Here is a 12,853-nt window from a genome sequence, read left to right as displayed (position 1 = left end):
CATCTGGGCAATTCTAGCTACAAATCTGCTCCTTCATTTCTATCTAGCTTAACTGCATGCAGGAGAAGATTCCAGAGTCTCCTTGAAATGGGCTCTGGAACAGGCTTCACACTCAGAGTCCTCAATCAGGAATACCTCCAAACAGCAACCCAAGGTCAAATCTACCCACAGGGAGCAAAGGAGCTCCTCCTCCCCCAAAGCTCCTACTGCAGACAAGTAATAGTGCCATCCAGTCTGTATTCTGGAAGCAGCGCGGAGTTTCCGAAGTTACTTACTCATCTACTCATCCATGCAAATTGAGATAGTTAGGCATTAGACATGCTTACATGCAACCGTGGCTGATTTTTTAAAAGTCTCAACAGTTTAAAGTTTAGATTGTAAGAGCCGGACAGTTAGATTGTATAAAGTTACAATTTTTACCTAAAATACATATGCCACTTTGGGAAAGGATGAGTAATTCTGTGTCTCTGAGGTTTCTCAGGATGGGTTTGGGAGTTTAGGTGTAATGTAATCCGTGACACTACCTGTGATAAAACACCTCTCCATGTCAGTAACTAGCACCCCAGGGTTGCTGCCACCTGCCTAATTGTGTAAGACAGCTTAGGACATGGGTAGCATGCTGTAATTTGGAGAGCAATGCATTATGGGTTAAATTAAACTAACACCCAAATACTACTAATAAATTATGGCTAAGGGCAGTAATGGATATTATACTGTCTTCAGGGGTAGAAATTTTACTTCCTGGAAGCTGACTGCTTTGTCTTGATCACAATTGCTGCTCCTCAGGAACCTGCATTAATATAACAAATCACTAGATAAAATAGAGCCTGTGTCACAGAGCGATTGCTGCATAAAGAACAGCTTGAACAGCTTGAACAGCTTGAATCGCCCGACAATGTCAAAGAAAATTCAATACTTAATAGTCAGGGACTTTCCCAGGATGGTTTTGGTATTATTGCTGTTATTTTTGTTAATGTCTTCAAAATTTTAGTTCAGATTTAAGGCAGTCTGATTCTATACAAAAAGCCTTGCTCTAGATTTTTTTCATTAAGTAAACGTGGAGCGTACAGAGCAGATCAACATTCCTAAATAATGTGAGACAAAATTACATGCACTACACACTTCTCAGAAGGACGGAGATAGAACCAAATTTCCTTAGATCACTGTATCTCAGATACATCTAGCATTAGAACAAAGAGGGAAAGGCTTCGGTGCCTCAGGAAAGCAAGTGAGAACATCTATCACTTCCTAGCAACTGTGTCTAGGACTGGGGATGAGTTTTGTTCCTGGAAAAACAGCGACGTGGCATTTGGAGTGGACATCCCAGTAATACCACTTAGAGAGCACTATCTGTCGTGACATATGCCTCGGAGTTAAGAAGATGCTTGAAAGAATGTATATAAGCACTTGGTACAGCTCTCAGGGTACCATAAGTGCTTAATAAAGGTTAATTACTACTAGCATCTTTTTCTCCATCAACCCTGTTTTTGAAATAATGAAATTGAAGATCACAGAGACTCCGCAGCTTGCTCAGGCTCATAAAGTAGTTAAGTGTCGTAATAGGATCTTAACTTATATCTGAATGGCTCTAAACCCGGAGTTTTAACCAGTCTCCAGCACTTACTTTCCTCGATACAGAATTACTCTCCTTGGTCCAGATAAACTACTAAGATCTTGGAAACAACTCAGAGGTCTATATTTATCTATTGCTGCATCTCTGGTTAGGATACCTGAGCTGACTGAAGATAGCTCCCAGGCTGACAGGTGCATGGGGGAGGGGCAGGCTGTGTCAGGCTAAGGGATGGCTTCGTGTACAACCTCTCAGACAGACCTGATTCCTGCATCTTCTCCAAGCCTCCTGTTCTCAGTCGAGGTAGCTTTCACTATGCAGACTACACACTATGCAAATATATACGTACGCACTATGCAGGCAATATGCAGCACATACTGCCATCTATGTTGCTAGAATATGTCCTATCACTCCAGGGATCTTAGGACACATGTTCAAGTTTTTCAATGACTTGTTGCATAGTTTCTCCCAAGAAAACACATAAGGTGTCTAAAGTCAATTATATTTAACGTGATCTTTTGGTAAGGAAAGACATTTCACCTGAGTGATGAAAATCACTTATTTCATCTACAGTTGAGGACACAAATACATCTGTGCTGGAAAAGTACTGCAGAAACCAGAAACCGAAAATGCGCACGGCAGCACTGAGATGGGTTCTGTTGCTAGGGTGTCTGTTGATGCATAAATAGATAAGGACTACAGAAAATCTTATTAATAAAGTTGATGTGTCTTTGGTTGACTGGCCAACTCCGGCTGCCTTCAAAATCATTAAACTTCAGACCAGGCTTAAGATTTATTAAGAGATCTTGCTGCCTGATAGTCTGTATAGGGCTATTCTTTTTTTTTTTTTTTCCTTAAAATTATTTACTTATTTGAGAGAGAGGGTGTGGGGGGAGGGGCATAAGGAGAGGGAGAAGCAGACTCCCCACAGACCACGGAGCACGGAGCATGGAGCCCAGCACAGGACCTGCTCTCAAGACCCTGAGATCATGACCTGAGCTGAAATCAAGAGTCAGATGCTTAACCAGCTGAGCCACTCAGGTGCGTAGGGCTATTCTACTGACAGGTGCTGCTGCCCTATTTGGGCACGGGGTCCATTTCCAGCAACCAAAAGTTTTGAGAGAAACTGAAATCAAGTTTAGTATAATTCAACCACAACAAGAATGTAACAGGAATTAAAATAGAAGACTCCCAGATACCAATGATTTCCTCCTAGACCATTGAGATAATTGGCAGAATAGAATAATTTCTTTCAAACACAGGAATCCAGGGAAGAACATTTTTGCTCTACATGAAAGCACTGTTGATTCTTCATCCCTTATCCTCATCATCCCAGCTGACACTTACTGACCACTGACCTCACGCGAGGCAACCGTGTTTAAGTACCATGTGTCGCATGTAGTCCTACCAAAACTATAAAATAAGCACAACTGTTATCTTTCATTCTACAGGGAGGCTCCTGAGGCTTCAAGCAAGTAACCTGCCTATGTTTATGGGTTAACAAGTGGCAAAGCTGATAATCAACCTAAGTCATCTGTTCCCGAGTCCGTGTGCTTACTGTGACGGCAGACGTGACACTCCGTACTTTCCTTCAACTCAGTTCTGATGAAAGTCCGCTGAGGTAAGTAGCAGCAGGGATGGGGCACAAACACTGTGCAGTTTCCCAATTCTCTCGACCATCTGCTTCTTGCCAAAGGCCTCTCTCTCAGACTGTACCTCTGCTGCTATTTTGCTGGTGCCCCTGGTACCCGGCTCGGCACTCCCAGTAGCCCAGAGTCCACACCATGTATGCTGAACCTTGTCTTCTGTCATTCCCTTGTACTTCTGCAACACTGCAGAGCACTGCATTTGGATTCCTGAGTACTCACCAAGAGGCTGCATGATCCAGCCCTGAAGCTGGGGAGAAGCTGTGGCCAATGAGGTAAACCTTGACCAACAGGAGACATGAAAAAGGAAAGCACTGAGCAAATAGGTTCCCCTTCTCTCTCCTCCCCGCGAACGGCTCTGAGATGTGGTTTCTGATCATAAACTCTGTGGCGAATACCCCTGTTGAACAGCTTGTCAGGTCGTGACCAGCAGAGCTCCACACTGCAACACATTTTCTTGCCTTTGCCTTGCTTGCCTCACTTGCCTTCTTCCTTTTACCGGCGTGGCTCTAGGTTTGTGCTTAAATAAAGCTTCGGCACTTTCATCTCTGCCTTGGGTTCTACCTTCTGGAAGTCTAGGGCTGAGACACAGTGTTGTCCTTATTTCACATCTCAAAAAACTGGGTTTCAGGGAAGTGGCTTGCCCTAGATAAGGCAAACTCTATGGCAGAACCAGCATTTAAACCCAGCTCCAGCAAACTCAAAAGCCTAGTGTTAAAGGAGTTAACCTGACTGGAGACTAGGTAGTTGTACTGTTCAAAGCAGACAAGAGTCTAGTAAGGTGATAGGGGATTCACATATATTCCCTCAGGCCTGGATCCTGTGTTCACAAGTACCACACCACCACACACTCACACACACACACACACATATACCCTCAAGGAGCAAATTCAAGTTGGAGGGACAGTCCTCCTTCTTCTATTTCACTCATAACTTTTTAAATTGCTCCTAATGTTAGTTGTAAAATGTTTATGATATATCTTATGATCTATTTCCAGTTTTACTAAGTATTTGTCGGGGGTCATCTACATGCAGTCTACTGGGCAATCCACTCAATAGTTTTCTGAATCCGATGCCACTAACATTGAAATTGGGCAGAGGAGAGCCCATAGTCTGATTAGTTCAAGGCTAATCAAGACCCTCCTAAGAGCAGTCCCTTCTCTGGAACTCTAAATAATTAGACAAGGGTCTTTCTCTGGATTCGATAGTATCTGCACTCAACCTTAACTGGGACACACAAAAGTATGTCCACTATTATCTCAAGGTATCCCAAGAGACAGAAAACATTCTCTTGAAAAATGTCCAAGCAAAGTAGCCTCAATTTTTAAAAAAATGTTTTTAAAGAAACAAATGTATGCCATCCATCACTTTTAGTTACAAGAGGCATTAGATAAAATCCAACTAAATAAAATGGGATGCCTACATCCTCAAATGGTCAGGGGAATGCCTTTAAACATCTAGGAGATCACCAAAATTGTGTATCTGGCCAGTGAATATAAAAACTAATTAAATTCATTCCCTGGAGAAAACTTACTAGAATCAACACTCAAGGATTAGGCTTCAAACGGTCAGCTCCCTGAGGATGCAAAAAGGTGCTCGTGTTACCTTCTGTAAGCAGAGCCTTTTGAAATATTGAGTGAAACAAGGGGCATCAGCTTATCTTTGGATAAGGTAAATGCGCAAAATGAAGGAAGGGCTGAATCACACAATCACACCACAGAACAAAGAGAAACCCTCCTCTTGCACTTCCCTTCCCCCTTCCTTCATCCAGAGGGATGGGCTTCTCTCCATGGGCTGTAGGGTGTGCCCATCTGGTTTAAACCTCTGGAGACAGGTCTAAGTGCCAAAAGGGGCTGCTCTCAAGGTATTTCAAAGGGCATTGTAAAGACTTCTTTTTTACTTAGAGTTTTTGCCAGCAAGAAAGCCATCTTTTTAATTATCTTTTTTCCTGTTTTTATCCTCTTCTCTCTAGCAGAGTCAAGGCAGAATTCCTATGGTGCTCCCTTTCTAAATGGAACATTCAACGCTGAGGAGGTTCTCAGTATGTCCCCTCTAAACTAGTGTCTTCGTTTGGATTTCTCCCAAAAGAGGTCCTGAGACAAAGATCTGAGTACTGTACAAGTAGTTCATGTGGGTGGTGATCTTGGGAGTAGAATTAAGGAGTGGGGACATGAAATAGGAGAAGGGAGAAAGCTAAAAACTTGTGCACCTGAGGTATAATTCCCCTGGGAAATCTGAGAAATCATGTGGAACACACATCAGAACCACACCCCTGGAGGATGGAGAGACTGGGCATTGTCTACCAACTCCCATCCCCCACTGGTGGAGGGTTGCTCCCACAGCATGAGCTCCCTGCACTTCCAGTTTACTCCAGGCTACTCGTGGACAGTAGGGAGTGAGCAGGAGAAACCCCTCATCAAAGATGGTACAGATGCTGGAGGGGGGAAGCTGCTGGTCTTCCCCCACAGCTGCAGGGAGACTCCAGCTGGCTGGGGGATATGGGACAAGGCAACAACTTTTCATTTACTCTTCTAAAATATGCTCCAAAAGTTCTTAACCAATGGAATATTTATAAGCAGGGAAACGATAGGGTCAAAGCAGTGGTTTAGGAAGAATAATTCTGCACGTACATGGATGAGTCAAAGCAGGAGAAGATGGGAAGGTGAGGGCCCGTCTGGAGTCTGTTGCAACAGTTTTTATGGTATGAGCTTATAAAGTCTAGATTTGAGATCTCCATGGACATGAAAAGAAAATGCCCCCTGGAAATGAACTGGCTGGGGAAGGCAGAGAAGGATGAGTTAAGGGAGAAAGTGTCGACAGTCATTCTGAAGATTTAGTCTGGAAGACTGGAGAATGGTGCCATTACAAGTAAGGAGGTTGGAAGAAGGACCCCTGCCTGGGGGGTTGGGGGCAGGATGGGGAAGTGAGGCAGGAAATCAACTGTTTGAGATGTCCTGTTTGTGCTGGTGGAGAGACATGCAGGTGGAAATCTTCAAAGAGCAGCTGAAAACTTCGTTGTGTCAGGGAAGAAAAGTTCAACAGAAGGTAATGAGTAGTGTCAACTTCCTAGGGGTAGGAGCAGGTGAGATCAATGCCATTTATTGTTTTGATAAAAACAATAGAGTTTTGGAGAAAAAACCCAGCTAGTGAGTGACCTTGCCCTCGGTCCCCTCATTCGTACCCTGGAGCTACTGATAAAAGCAGCACTGATGGTGGGCATCCAGTCCACACGAGTGGCTCCCTTCTCTCGCACATCCTATAACAAGATGTGGCTTTCTGATCAATTGTTCTCAGTTACATGAGTGCCTGGAAATGATTTTGTACCATTAGCTACCTGTCCCCAAGTGTGCCTTGGTATCTCCATGGGCATGCCCAGCCTGTACTGAACCTCCATTTTTCATTCAGTTAGATCACAATAAAAATGACTTACACCTAACGTGCTTCTCATATTATCCTAACATTGTTTGATAATTTTCCACCCCATACAGTCCTCATTACTTACTGCCCCCACCTTGGGGTAAAAATCTTTGAAAAAGACTTTATTCTCCCACCTGGCCAAATTTCTACTGAATTTATTTTTGAACCACATTTTAGTTTTCTGAATATTTTATTCTTCAGTTCTCTATCTTAAAAGCCTCAACAAGCGTGCCCTACCTATTGTTCCCACCCATAAGAAGGACAATGAATGTCTATAGTTCCCTTTATCATTAAGACAGAGTATCTATTTGACTGTCCTTTATCATATTAGAATTTGAAACCAAGAGATAAGTTTTTTAGACAGAAACACTTCCCGCTGAATAGCAATGGGCTAGTATCCAAGCAGGGCCTAAGGGCACGTCTCCAAAAGGCCGATGGCAAATAACGGGCTTTGTATAAGTAACTCAACCTGATATGACATCTACTAATGCCAGGTCTGGTCCTGTGCTCTGCCAGAGCAGAGAGCACTCCTACCACCATTCCAATTATGAAGTATCCTCGACAGGAAGAACACTCTTATTTTTAAAATGATGCTTGTGTATATGTGTGTAGGCTGAGGTTCAGGTGTGCTGCAGTGTCCCACGCAAGCTGGCATTAATTCTTGCTGGTTCGTAGGTACTGCTTTTAATAAGTCATTATTAGTGTATTGATATATGTCCAGCCTCTGAGCCAAACTATACCTCTTAGAAGATGAGAGACACCTACTTCTCTAAAGTAACATCATTATACAAGCACTGGCTGTTAGCGCAACTGATGAATTATTGAACACGACATCTGAGACTGATGTACTATACGTGGGCAAACTGAATTTTTAAAAAAATTTAAAACAGTAACTTCATTATGTACTTACTATTCACTGAGTATTATATTATTATATAGCAGATATTGAAATTACTTTTTAAAAATTATATCACGTTAGTCATCATACAGTACATTATTAGTTTTTAACATAGTGTTCCATGAGTCATTATTGGCACATTAACACCCAGGGCTCCATGCAATCTGAGTCCTCCTTAATACCCATCACTGGGCTAACCCATCCCCCCACTCCCTCCCCTCTAAAACCCTCAGGTAGTTTCCTGCAGTCTATAGTCTCTGATGGTTTATCGCTCCCTCTGACCACCCCCCTTCATTTTCCCCTTCTTCCTCCCAATGTCCTCTGTGCTATTCTTTATGTTCCATGTATAAGTGAAGCCATATGATGACTGTCTTTCTCTGCTTGGCTTATTTCACTCAGCATAATCTCCTCTAGCCCCATCCATGTTGATGCAAAAGTTGGGTATTCATCCTTTCTGATGGCTGAGTAATGGTCCATTGTGTATATGCACCACATCTCCTTTATCCATTCATCTGTTGAAGGGCATCTCAGCTCCTTCCACAGTTTGGCCATTGTGGACATGGCTGAAATTACTCTTTTTTTGAGAGTTTTTAAAATCTTAATTCAATTAGCCCACATATAGTACATCATAACTTGCAGATATAGTGTTCAATGATTTATCAGTTGCATAGAACACCCAGTGCTCATCACATCACATGCCCTGCTTAATGTCCATTACCCAGTTACCCCACCCCCCACCCACCTGTCCTCCTATGACCCTCAGATTGTTTCCCAGAGTCAAGAGTCTCTTGTGGTATGTCTCCAACTCTGATTTCTTCCCATTCAATTTTCCCTCCTTCCCCTATGACCCTCTGCACTGTTTCTTATATTCTACACATGAGTGAAACCATATGATAATGGTCTTTCTCTGACTGACTTATTTCACTTAGCATAATCCCCTCCAGTTCCATCCATGTTGATGCAAATGGTAGGTATTCATCCTTTCTGATGGCTGAGTAATATTCCATTACACATACAAACTATATCTTTTTCTATCCATTCATCTGTTGAAGGACATCTCTGCTCCCTCCACAGTTTGGCTATTGTGGACATTGCTGCTATGAATACCCTATGACACAGCAGTTTTATTACTGGATATTTACTCTAAAGATACAGATATAGTGAAAAGAAGGGGCACCTGCCCTCCAATGTTCATAGCAGCAATGAAATTACTCTTTTAATTTTCATAATAATTCTATGAGGATGTATTATTAACTTCACATTATAGGTGAGGAGAGTTAAGTAATATGCCCAATGCTATCAATTAGCAAAGGCAGGATAGGAATTTGAATTTGAGTATTCTTAGGCAGGATCTCTTTCTATCCTGATTTTCATTAGGGATCAGTAATGTTTGCTAAATGAGTGAATGTGTGAGGGATTTTAAAACCCACATCCTTAAACTTGATGTCATACTGGACCATTTTATAGTCACAGTAATAAGCCCAATACCTTGGACAATGTGTATGTTCCCTACATGTAAATAGTTGACAATTATACAAAATCAAGAGTTGTCTTCAAAGAAATGCAGCACAGAATAGATAAATAGACTGTGGTTATCCAGACAATGGAATAATTTTCAGTTCTAAAAGAAGAGCTATCAAACCATGAAAAGACATGGAGGGCACTTAAATGCACATTACTAAGTGGAAGAAGCCAATCTGAAAAATCTATATACTGTATGATTCCAACTATATGACATTTTGGTAAAGGTCAAACTGTGAAAATGGTAAAAAGATCAGTGGTTATGATGGGGGGTAGGGTGGAGGAGGAGGAAGGGATGAACAGGAAAAGCACCGAAGATTTTTAGGGCAGTGAAAACATTCTGTATACTACTATAATGAGAAAGTCATGTCATTATTTATGCGTCCAAACACACAGAATGTACACCAAGAGTGAACCCCAAGTAAACAGTATACTTTGGATGATTATGATGTCCATGTATGTTCATCAGTTGTAACAAACTACCAGTCTGGTGAGGGATGCTGGTAGTGGGGAAGGCTATGTAGGGCCAGGAAGTATACAGGAGATACTTCCTCTCAATTTTGCTGTGAACTTAGAATTACTCTAAAACAAACAAACAAACAAACAAACAAAATTTTTTTTTTAATGAGGTGGGTGATTATAGCTGAAAAACCAAGAAATACATTACTACCTAATTCAATTGACAAATTTTCAGCTAAAATATATATATATATATATGTATATATATATATCTCCATTAAAAGAACCAAGCTTTGGGGTGATAGTAGGTTTCTTTTTCTTTCCTGTATTTTTTTTTTCTCTTGGGAGGAGTACAAATTAATTCAGTAGATTAGGAGGGAAGATCAAGTACAAAAGCAAAAAAAGTGTATAACAGAATGTGACCATATGGAAAGAGCTAGACGTTTCCTCTTTTGTCTTTGGCACAGCACAAAGGAAGGGCTCAAGTTATAATTACTTCTATTTTTTCAAATTTCACCTCTTCTATTTTTCATCACTATCCACAATCTATTTGTTTATTTGCTCAATCCCAGTGAACATTTATAGTTATGTCAGAATTGTTGACCTGTGCTCCCATGGGAAACAACTTTATTCACTATAGTACAGTGTTTCTGTATAGTTCCTTTAGTTCTTAGTCTCACAGTCTCTACTCATTTCCTAAATTATTTGGGTAAATTTTCCCCCTGCTCCCATTAATGAAATTATGTCATACATCTGTAACACAGACTTTTTTAAAATTATTTATTTATTTATTTGACAGACAGAGATCACAAGTAGGCAGAGAAGCAGGCAGAGAGAGAGAGAGAGGAGGAAACAGGCTCCCTGGCGAGCAGAGAGCCCGATGTGGGGCTCGATCCCAGGACCCTGGGATCATGACCCGAGCTGAAGGCAGAGGCTTTAACCCACTGAGCCACCCAGGCGCCCCAAGATTTTTTAAAAATAAATTTATACCCCCCACCCATTACAAAATTTTTTTAATAAAGTCTTTAAAAAAAGTAACACTGAGGGACAAAACCCATTAAGTTGAACAAACAGACCAAGATTATGTGACTTGTGTGTTGCAAAAACCTACACTGTGCTCTGTTCATCTTTATAACCATCATTATAAACAGTTAGCCAACTCCATTCCTCAAGTCAAAATCTGAACTTGGAGCGCCTGGGTGGCTCAGTCGGTTAAGCAACGGCCTTTGGCTCAGGTCGTGATCTCTGGGTCCTGGGATCAAGCCCAGTGTCCAGCTCCCTGCTCAGTGGGGAGTCTGCTTCTCCCTCTCCCTCTGCACCTCCCCCTGCTCATGCATGCTCACCCTGTCACTCTCTCTTTCAAAGAAATAGATAAAACCTTTTAAAAAAAACCCTTTGAACTCAAATAGGCCACACTACCAAGAACTGACCAAAAGGTATATAGATCAGCTTGGCTTCTAACCATTAATATCAACACACTAGGATCTGCAAAGATACCTTATTGTGATCAGGGCATGGTGCTAGGTCCTAGGGTTGAGTTCCAACCTTCCCATCCACAGTGTGGGTTCTGGAGTATACTCCTACAATATCTAGGATACACTGCTGCCGTTTTCCTTCCTGGGACTTAAATGATAGCCCAGTAAGCCAATGAACACCTAATACCCGCACATCATATTCCTTGATGTTAGAAAGCTGCAGCAGCAGCGTATCACTGATATCTGGCAGGTGGTTCCTGCTGTCCGCCACCTGAAAGCGTGCCAACATTTGCTCCAGAGCTAAATAACGACAAGGAATGAAAACCCATTCACTCTTGGCTCTGCACTACCTGTTTTTAAATAGTTACCTCTTCTTAACTCATCTCTCCTTCTACCAAGTGGATTTTTCTATTAGAGGTTATCTCTGGAGTTCATTGTCGAGTCCATTTTAATTCCTGCATTCCCCTATGAGATATTCATTCAAAATGAATTGCTATCCTGTCAGTTACATAGCTCCGCTCCTGGCATGGGAATTGTATTTCTTTAATGGCTTTATTCCTCTAAACATATTCTTTTTAGAGGTCTCCATTATCCTGCAGTCCTTAGAGGGACCCACTGGCAATCGCAGAATAGGGCTCTTTGCTGCCTAGAGGCTTGAGAAACAAATCTGAAATATTTGAAAACTAAAAAAGCTCCCGAACCGATGTGTGTCCTGGATTGACTGTTACTGGGCACCGAGCACCAAACACAACACAGAATGGCAATTATTCTTCCTGGCAGTTAGGGTGCCAAACGAATTTTTTTCTGCATTTAAAAATGGACGGAGATTTTCAGTAATTGAATAAAATAACATACAATAATTTAAAATATTGTTCATTCAGAGAGAAATTAGGCTTTAATTAAATGGCATCACTTAATATACCATCCGGCAGATATTATAATTGGTTTCTTTAGCAGAGAGCACAGTAATACCTAAGCTTTACTCAAGTGCTAATGGTACGAATGTAGCCCAGTGGATACGTAAACAGCCTGGCCACTTCTGTCACCCCCAGGGAATGAGAACTGAGCTTTGATCATGACATCTGCACAGCTCTCCATCAGTCATTTCTTTCTGAAATAAAATTATTAATCACCCAGACTAAACAAACGCTGTTTACATTAAACAGGTATGATACCCAGGACTTTCCGGGATATTAAGCTGTTCATTTCTATGGATACAGAAAGGAGGGTTATCATCAAAGCGGTTATGCAATTACATTTCATTTGCGCAGGGAGCATGGCATTTATTATTCTTAAAACCTGGTATAAATGCAAACCAGCACTCCCCAGTTCGTTCAGGGAGGGCAGACAATTTTCTGGCACAACAACAGTTGTGTATTTTAGCTATCTTCTGTTGGTCATTTACAAGGACGTTTTCATTTCCAGGCTTGGCTTCTGTTTTCTCGTCGCTCATTCTCGAAATGTGATACAATAAGGTCCTATTCTCTTCAAGCCATTCTGCTTGATAATTCTGAACAGAGGCAGAAGGGGATGGGGGTGGGGTGGGGGAAAATTGAACTGAATCTAAAAGAGGGGGCGAAAAAAATTGCCTTCTAAAGTCTAATGCTCCCAGACAAATTAAAAAGTAACCAGAGATTAGATTAAATTCCTTTGCTAAATTCTTTGTTTTCAAAAACACACACGCTGCACCTAGGGATGGAAAACTTTCACTTCCCTGTTTGCAAATGACCATCAACATGTTTATTTTGGAAAAGAATAGAAACATTGATTATAACAAAGAGCTGGCCGGGTGGCAAATGTCAGCAAAACAGGCTGGCTCTATCGCAGGGTGGGGAAAGGGAACTGGCAACCACGGGATAGGGTTCTG

At 41.7% G+C, this 12,853-nt stretch overlaps 1 pseudogene; it reads right to left on the bottom strand.

The window, feature by feature from the left end:
- The window catches only part of LOC116590218, a 45,380-nt pseudogene extending 32,941 nt beyond the window's left edge, over positions 1-12,439 (bottom strand).
- Positions 12,440-12,853: the final 414 nt, after the last annotated feature.

Source organism: Mustela erminea, chromosome 5, assembly GCF_009829155.1.
Source record: "Mustela erminea isolate mMusErm1 chromosome 5, mMusErm1.Pri, whole genome shotgun sequence".
Classification (NCBI taxonomy): Eukaryota; Metazoa; Chordata; class Mammalia; order Carnivora; family Mustelidae; genus Mustela; species Mustela erminea.
This window is presented reverse-complemented; position numbering and strand designations above follow the sequence as displayed.